This window comes from Rhinopithecus bieti, unplaced genomic scaffold, assembly GCF_001698545.2.
Source record: "Rhinopithecus bieti isolate Rb0 unplaced genomic scaffold, ASM169854v2 scaffold_35595, whole genome shotgun sequence".
Taxonomy (NCBI): Eukaryota; Metazoa; Chordata; class Mammalia; order Primates; family Cercopithecidae; genus Rhinopithecus; species Rhinopithecus bieti.
This window is the reverse complement of record NW_016815333.1, coordinates 271503-281229: the sequence shown is the minus strand read 5'-3', so window position 1 is coordinate 281229 and position 9727 is coordinate 271503. Positions and strand designations below refer to the sequence as shown.

Here is a 9727-nt window from a genome sequence, read left to right as displayed (position 1 = left end):
CTGACTTTAAAGGCGTCTTTAAGAAGACTGTGATGTTTGTTTGAGTAATTAATTAAAACAAAAAAAAGATTTATCATGCATCCCTGGCTACCAGGGAATCCATAAATCATGCACATTTCCTCAATCTAAAGTTTAATGTTTTCAAAATACTGTCACCTAATTTGTTCTTGTTTAATGGCAGTTTGATAGTTTAGCTAGAATATCACTTCAAGTCCTATAATTTTCACTTATATAACTCATGAAGAATCTTTCTTTACCCTCCAGGATATAGTTTCTGCCTGGTACAACTAGAAAATGCTTAGGTACAAATTCTGCCATATTTTGAATGGATCAGAAAATTGTGAAATAGTATTCAAGAAAACCTCATAAGTTATTTAGTATCTACACAGGCTCTCATACTTGAGTCGAACTAAGTTCTTGGGTTACAAGGGCAAAAAAGTAACTTCTTGTTGGAAATTGGTTTTCTTATTTTCTGTGTGTTAAAATCTGTTCAGCTGGTATCTGTCCTTCGATAAGCTCCTTTTCCTACTATGTTTGTAATTCACAAATCTGCAATCTATAGAAAAGATTTTTATTGATAATAGAATGCTCCCTAAATACTGACATAAAAATAACTGTCAACATGATCATTTCCATATAAACAGAAATGTGTTGTTTTAAACTTGAAGAAAATCTAAAAGAAAAGGTCAATGCTGCCCTAAAACAATTTCATAGTTAATATTCTCCTTATGTTTAAAAAATATCCATGAAAAGCAATTATTTAAATGTAAGGATCCTTGATTCACTAGATACTTTTGCCAATATATTTTTGAGATTTACAGCTGAATTTCCTACGTTTGAGTGTTTGGCCTAAGCCTTGGCTTTTCTAGTAGAGAATGCTCGGTAAATTTAAAAGCAAACCATTTTTGGAAGGTCAGATCATTACACATATAGAAAAACCATAATTTAGCATTCACCGAATGTCTATGTATGAAAGTCCATATAGATGAAAGAAAGTATTCTTTTGTAGAACGTTGCTGGTGTGTGTGTTTAATTAAACATTTATCAGGAACTAATTAGAAATTGACATGAATAAAGTCCAAATATTTTTGCCTTATTTAACATCTTAATCCTGGGTCTTTGCAGGTCTTGTGAATTTCACTTCTTAACAACTGTTAACTTCTTCCTAATACAGACTTGGAAATAAAAATGCAACCAAGGCCAGGTGCAGTGGCTCACACCTATAATCCCAACACTTTGGGAGGCCAAGATGGGTGGATCACGAGGTTAGGAGTTTGAGACCAGCCTAGCCAAAATAGTGAAACCCCGTCTCTATTAAAAATGCAAAAATTAGCTGGGTGTGGTGGCACGAGCCTGTAGTCCCAGCTACTTGGGAGGCTGAGACAGGAGAATCGCCTGAACCCGGGAGGTGGAGGGTGCAGTTAGCTGATACCAGGCCATTGCACTCCAGCCTGGGTGACAGAGTGAGACTCTGTCTCAAAAAAAAAAAAGAAAAAAAATGCAATCAACATTTTAGATTACTATGTTAGCCTATTTGTTAGATATTGCTGTCTTCTACAGTCTAGTTATGAAATTTTTCCTGGATACTTTTGGCAAATAGTCTAAGAAAAATGCACAGAGTAACCCGTAAGCTGAAAGTGGTGGTAACAAAAACCATGGTCTAGGGGCCAAAAGACCTTGACATTCTTAGTCCTCAGCTCTATCAATAACTAGCTCTGTATTTCTGGGAAAGTTAGATCTTTTGGGACTCTGTGTCTTCATCTAAAATGAGAAAGACAGGGTGGGCGCCATGGCTCAGGCCTGTAATCCTAGCACTTTGTGATGCTGAGGTGGGTGGATCACCTGAGGTCAGGAATTTGAGACCATCATGACCAACATGGTGAAACCCCATCTCTACTAAAAATACAAAAACGGTCTATGCAGGGAGAATCCTATGTATGGGACAGGATTAAAAGCTCCAAATATTTAACCAGGAACGGGACTAGGAAAGGAAACATGATAGGCAGACGTGGTGGCACACGCCTGTAATCCTAGCTACTCAGGAGGCAGAGGCACGAGAATCACTCGAACCCAGGAGGCAGAGGTTGCAGTGAGCTGAGATTGCACCACTGCACTCCGGTGTGGGCCACAGAGCGAGACTTCATCTTAAAAATAAATACATACATAAATAAAATGAGAATGAGATTAAATTAGGTGATCATTAAGGTCCTCTTCAGCTATGAGATGCTAAGATTTTATATTTCTTCTGAGAAATAAAGTTCAATTCCTAAAGAAGGTTCCAGTGTGAATGAGTAGAAAAACTTGGATAAAGGTAGTAAATATGGGCAAATGAAATCTGAATTGGGTTTTATACATTATTTATCCAGAAAAAGTTCCCGGGTCTTTATCCTGAGATGACCTCAAGTCATGATACCATTATAATCTGAAAGTCTTAACCAAATGCTAAACGGAAATAAGACAAAAATGACCACCACCCTCACCCTCTCTAAATGTCTATGAATGGATTGATATCAAGGTAGAATATTTTTAGGTTGTATGTTTACCTCCTGATATGGTGTGGGAATCAAGTTTGTAATTCACACAAAGGTGGGCAAGATGGTTGTTGTTGACAGAGGACCAAATCTAGAGTCAGAATCCTTTCACAAAACCAGAAAGTTTTGAGGTCAGGAAGGACTCTTGGAGGTTGTAGGATTTCTTCCTACAACCTCACCTAGAGATGAAGAAACTTCTGAGGTCACACAGATGTAGTAGTGGAAGGAAAAGAGAACCCCAAAGCAATGAGATTTTAAACTGAAAATAGACAAAATTCTTGGATTTAATATTTATAAGAAATCTAACTTATGATGTACCAACAGTATGAATCAAGTGCTTAAAAAGCCCACATACCTAGAGCACCTGACAAACGGGTCTATGCAGGGAGAATCCTATGTATGGGACAGGATTAAAAGCTCCAAATATTTAACCAGGAACGGGACTAGGAAAGGAAACATGATAGGACTTCAACTGTGTGAAGGCCATCATGATGCCGGTGGGGGAGCAAACTCACTCGGTATGCTTCCATGAGCAAACCAGGGACCTGCAACTTTAAATTTAAGAAGGCAGTTTTTGGTTCAATACACAGACAAATGTTCTTACCAAGATCCTCAAATAACTCGATCTAGAAAGTTGTTGAATTTGTCTTCACTAGAAATACTTAGGCAGAAGTAGAAACTATCTTTGTTTTGGTAGCTTCTAAGTAACCAATTTTCTGGGGCAGAAATTTTTTTTCTGAGACAGGGTCTCACTCTGTTGCCTAAGCTGGAGTGCAGTGGTGTGATATGGGCTCACTGCAGCCTCGACCTCCTGGGCTCAACTGGTCCTCCCACTTCAGCCTCCCAAGTAGCTCTAGCTGGCACTACAGGCGAGCACCACTATGCCTGGCTAATTTTTGTATTTTTTGTAGAGATGGGGGTTTTACCATGTTGCTCAGGCTGGTCTTAAACTCCTTAGGCTCAAGCAATCCACCCCTGCTTTGGCCTCCCAAAGTGCTGAGATTGCAGGCATGAGCCACTGCACCCAGTCTAAGACTCTGAGTCCACTTGTACTACAGGGAAGTCATGGTACGGTGCACCAGCAGCTGGACAGCCTATAGCTCAGACTGCTGCTCTGTGCACTGTACTCTTAGAGCTAAAGGTCATCAACGGAGATGATCAAAGGAGAGAAGCTGAGGGGACAGTGATGGGTGCTAAGCAAACATTCAGCCGTGAAAGATGGAGTTTAGATTACCAAAATGTACACTTTTTTTGGGGGGGGGAGGGAGTCTCGCTCTGTTGCCCAGGCCACCCGGGTTCAAGCGATTCTCCTGCCTCAGCCTCTTGTGTAGCTGGGATTACAGGTGTGTGCCACTACACCAGGATAGTTTTTGTATTTTTAGTAGAGACGGAGTTTTCGCCATGTTTGCCAGGCTGGTCTTGAACTCCTGATCCACCTGCCTCGGCCTCCCAAAGTGCTGGGATTACAGGCATGAACCACAGCACCCGGCCCCTCAAAATGTATACTTTGCTTTTAATAAAACCAAAAGTAACCCCAAATGCCTAAAGACCCTGAATTATAAATTTTTTAGTACACAGGCCAAACATTATTTTAATATAAAACAAAAGGTAACTTTAAAGAAATATAAAGTAAAATGATTCTTCAGGCAGTTATTAAAGTATGATTTCCTAATTAGTGAGACTGAGCTGACAGGATTCACGAGCCCTTATCAGCCATCTAGAAATCTAATTTGAAAACCAAAGTTTGCTGTAATTCATTTGTTGGCAAACTACGACCAGACCTGACCTCATCTGGCTGTGAATGATTGAACATGAGATTATTTACAGTCAAATATTCCTCTTAGTGTGAATATTCTTGCACTTTATTATATGACTATAGAACTATTAATGTATTTTACTACAGGTGCTACTCCAGACTCTGCTACAGATGTTATATAATAATCCACCTTCTATAGTAAAAAAGTTCTGAGGCTGGGCACGGAGGCTCATGAGGTCCAGGAGTTTGAGACCAGCCCCTGGCCCAATATGGTGATAACCCCACCTCTACTTAAAAAATAACAAAATAAGGCCGGCGCGGTGGCTCAGCCTGTAATCGCCAGCACTTTGGGAGGCCGAGACGCGGCCGGATCACGAGGTTCAGGAGTTCGAGACCATCCTGGCTAAGCACGTGAACCCCGTCTCAACCCCTAAAAAATATATAAAAAGCTGCCGGGCGAGGTGGCCTGGCCGCCTGTAGTCCGCAGCTACTCGGGAGGTGCTGAGGCAGGAGAGATGGCGTAAAAACCCGGGAGGCGGAGCTTGCGTGAGCTGAATGCGCGGCCACTGCACTGCCCCAGCCTGGGCGACAGAGCGAGACTCCCGTCTCAAAAAAAAAAAAATACAAAAATAAGCCAGGTGTGGTGGTGCGCACCTGTAGTCCCAGCTACTAGGGAGGCTGAGGCGGAAGAATTGCTGAACCCAGGAGGCGGAGGTTGCAGTGAGCCGAGACTGTGCTACTGCACTCCAGCCTGGGTGACAGAGCAAGACTGTCTCAAAAAAAAAAAAAAAAAAAAGAAACAAAAATTCTGAATTTTGGAACACATTTGAATAAAGTCAAGGTCCTGCAGATTCACAAAACTTTACAAAATATTCAGTGCTCAAATCTAGAATTCCTTTTCCACAGTTAAGATGAAAATGTTATGTTACAAACTAAATTGCACTAAGTTACAGATATTAAGACTTGGAACATATCATTCTAACCACATATCTCCTATTCGTTTATAAAAATAAACCAAATCTTTACTGCAGATATGAAAGCTTAGAAAAATAATTCAGAATGCTGGTGAAATTTTACTGGAAATTAGGAATTCACATCTTGAACACAGAATTGTAGCTTAAAAATCACTTTCTGTTTCCAGTCTTTCTGAATTATATAAGGACTCTTACATAAGAGTCCTTATGCAAATGAACACTCAGTCACTGAACACTCAACTTCCCAAGGTGCTTTTGTGAGTTAAAAAAAAAAAAAAACAAAACTGTATTTGGAAACTGTCCAAAATCACCTATTAACTGAAGATTATTAAAAATATACAATTTATCCTTAAGTACTAAAACCTAGCCCCCAAAATTCCATATACACATATGGTCTTTCCCAGTTCCTTACCACTGGGTTATCCTGCTGCATGGTATCCAGAGGACCAAGCACTCAACACACCTAATTCACACAATACTCGGGTATTAGGAAGCCTAATACCTGACTGCTCAGGCTATACAAATATGCAAAATAGTCAAGAGTGGGAAGGAAAGTAAAAAAGATTCTGAGTAGCTGAAACAGACTGTAAAATGAGCACATTAAAGCTCATGCACTTTACTAAAATGGACTTCTATTATCTTCATTTAGAATTTCCTATTTAACTTAAAACTCCCAGCACTTTGGGAGGCCAAGGTGGGCGGATGACTTGAGGTCAAGAGTTCAAGACCAGCCTGGCCAACATGGTGAAATCCCATCTCTACTAATAATACAAAAATTAGCTGGGTGTGGTGGTGCGCACCTGTAATCCCAGCAACTTGGGAGGCTGAGGCATGAGAATCACTTGAAGCCGGCGGGCAGAGGTTGCAGTGAGTGAGATCACGCCATGGCACTCCAGCCTGGGAGACAGAGTGAAACTGTGTCTCGAAAAAAAGGCCAGGCACGGTGGCTCACGCCTGTAATCCCAGCACTCTGGGAGGCTGAGATGGGTGGATCATGAGGTCAGGAGTTCAAGACCAGCCTGGCCAAGATGGTGAAACCCTGTTTCTACTAAAAATACAAAACAGGCATGGTGGTGGGTGCCTGTAATCCCAGCTACTTGGGAGGCTGAGGCAGAGAACTGCTTGAACTGGGGAGGTGGATGTTGCAGTGAGCTGAGATCATGCCATTGTACTCCAGCATGGGCAACAGAGCAAGACTCCGTCTCAAAAACAAGACAAACAAAAAAAACAATGATTGAATAATCAGAAATGGCTATACTATAACTCATACATTCGGCTTAAATAGCAGCAAAGCTTATCAGGTGACTTGTATTTTACGAAATAGTTAACTTCCAAACTCATAAACAAGTTGAGCATCTCTCTAATATGAAAGTCAGAAATCTGAAATGCTCCAAGAACCAAAACTTTTTCTGCGTTGACCTGATACTAAAAGTGGAAAATTCCACACCTGGCCTCATGTGATGGGCCATAGTCAAAATGCAGTCAATACTCTGTTTCATGCATAATTTTTATTATTTATTTATTTTGAGACGGAGTCCTGCCCTGTCACCCAGGCTGTAGTGCAGTGGCATGATGTCTCACTGCAACCTCCACCACTGCAACCTCCACCTCCTGGGTTCAAGCGATTTTCCTGCTTCAGCCTCCTGAGTAGCTGGAATTATAGGCACCCACCACCACGTCTGGCTAATTTTTTGTATTTTTTTTTCCTTTTTTTTTTTTGAGATGGAGTCTTGCTCTGTCGCCCAGGCTGGAGTGCAGTGGCGCCACCTCGGCTCACTGCAAGCTCCGCCTCCTGGGTTCACGCCATTCTCCTGCCTCAGCCTCCCCAGCAGCTGGGACTACAGGCGCCCACCACCATGCCCGGCTAATTTTCTTTGTTTTTTTAGTAGAGACGGAGTTTCACCACGTTAGCCAGGATGGTCTCGATCTCCTGACCTCGTGATCCGCCCGTCTTGGCCTCCCAAAGTGCTGGCATTACAGGCGTGAGCCACCGCGCCCGGCCAATTTTTGTATTTTTAATAGAGATGGGTTTTGCCATGTTGGCCAGGCTGGTCTTGAACTCCTGACCTCAGGTGATTTCAGGCGGTCTGCCCGCCTTGGCCTCCCAAAGTGCTGGGATTACAAGCGTGACCTACCGTGCCCGGCCTGACTCTTCTCTTTTAATAAGCCCAACACTGCCAGTTTTTCCGCTGGCATCAGACTACACCAGAGTTTCTTTGGTTAACTGCCAGAGGAAGTAGTCTGGTTTGTATGTGGGGGCCATGCCGTATGAAAATTAAAAATTATCTTTAAAATCACAATTACTACTGAATGAGGTAAGATGCTTAACCTATGAATAAAGTGGCAATGCAGGCACTCACTCTGTAAGAGAAGCAACACATTCAACTTCCCCTACTCCAGGCTCACTCTGGAGAATATATTCTCTCAGTGAATTGTATTTAGAATTCCGTATAACATTTGAGCTGCTACATTTTTTCTTTTTTTTTTTTGAGATAGAGTCTTGCTCTGTCACCCAGGCTGGAATGCAATGGCATAATCTCGGCTCACTGCAACCTCTAACTCCCAAGTTCAAGCCATTCTCCCGGCCTCAGCCTCTTGAGTAGCTGGGATTACAGGCACCCGCCATCATGCCCCGCTAATTTTTGTATTTTTAGTAGAGACCGGGTTTCGTCATATTAGCCAGGCTAGTCTGGAACTCCTGACCTCAGGTGATGTGCCTGCCTCGGCCTCCCAAAGTACTGGGATTACAGGCATGAGCCATCACGCCTGGCCTAAATTTTTTTTTTTTTCCTTCAGGGGTCTGGAGTTGGATGAAGTGAAATGCACTTATGATATGGATGCACTGCAATATACTCTATAGAGTATGCAGAGAAAAGCTTTAGGTCTCCGGAATATTCACAAATACAAATGAACAGTATCACCCTACAGTAGTCTGTAGGTATCCATCCTCTAAGTATTACAAGATCTAGCAAAATTTAAGGAGAAATTGAAAATAATTAAGACAATAGGAAAAAAAATAGATAAACTCATTTTTAAAAAGTAGTATCAAGGCTGGGTGCAGTGGCTCACCCCTGAAACCCCAGCACTTTGGGAGGCCAAGGCAGGAGGATCACTTGAGGCCAGGAGTTTGAGACCAGCCTGGGCAACACAGAGAGAGCCTGTCTCTTACAAAAAATGAGCCAGCCATGGTGGCGTACGCCTGCAGTCCTAGCTACCCAGGAGGCTGAGGTGGGAGGATCGCTTGAGCCTGGGAAGTTGACGCTGCAGTGAGCCATGACTGTGCCACTGTACTCCAGTCTGGGTGACAGAGAAAGATCCTGTCTTAAATACATAAATAAATAGTTGTATCACATATATGAGGGAAAGAAATGATAAAGAAGAAAAATTACAAGGTTACTAATTATTTCTTTTCAGCTAAGCTTTTGGTAATGCTCATCTTTTAATGTTGTTTGGCAAACACAAATCAACCATGTTTTACAGCTGTTATTAATATGCCTATTTAAAGTAGTACAGCAAAACATTTTTCATAAAAAAAGAGCATTATAAAATCCTTAAATATTTAGGATAGTTATACACTTCAACTTCTCTATTTAAGGGGTGGAGAAGATAGAGATTGACAGAACATGCCTATTTTCTGAGAAGTCTCAAAGAATTTTTTACAGCTTAGAAAGCTTCATTACGAGGGTAACCTATGAGAAGTTTATACTGTTAAAACCTCTACACTAACACTATATTTAAGTCTTTATTGAAAAGTTCTTTATTTTGATTCTTAAGACTATAAAAGTAGAGAGAAAATGGCTTTTGGTGATAAAGACAGTAACATTAATGGGATTATAAATAAGCTATTTGGCCCTAAAATAGCTTTATCTTCCAGTTGATTTCTGAATTGTGATTACTTTTCTCATGAGCTGAAAGACTTCCATTTCACAGAAGTACAGCTGACCCTTGAATAACATGGGTTTGAACTGCCTGGGTCCACTTATTTGTAAATTATCTTCTGCTTCTGTCACCCCTCAGATGACAAGACCAACCCCTCCTTCTCCTCAATGTGAAGATGACGAGGATAAAGACCAAGACCCTTTATGATGATCCACTTACACTTAATGATTAGTAAATGTAATGTATTTTCTCTCCTTTATGAATTTCTTTTTTTTTGAAACAGGGTTTTGCTTTGCTGTGAAGGCTGGAATGCAGTGGCACGATCTCGGCTCACTGCAGCCTCGACCTTCTAGGCTCCTACCACCTCAGTCTGCTGAGTAGCTGAGACTACAGGCGCTCACTACCACACCCAGCTAAGTTTTGTATATTTTGTAGAGATGGGGTTTCACCATGTTGCCCAGGCTAGTCTTGAACTCCTGGGGTCAAGCAATCTGCCCACTTTAGCCTCCCAAAGTGTTGGGATTACAGGCATGAGCCACCATGCCTGGCTCTATAAATTACTTTTTTTTTTTTTTTTTTTTTTTTTT

The 9727-nt window shown here is 41.5% G+C and overlaps 1 protein-coding gene across 4 annotated transcripts in view; it reads right to left on the bottom strand.

The window, feature by feature from the left end:
• The window catches only part of EPC1 (enhancer of polycomb 1), a 115217-nt gene that overhangs the window by 6484 nt on the left and 99006 nt on the right, over positions 1–9727 (bottom strand). The window lies entirely within an intron of this gene.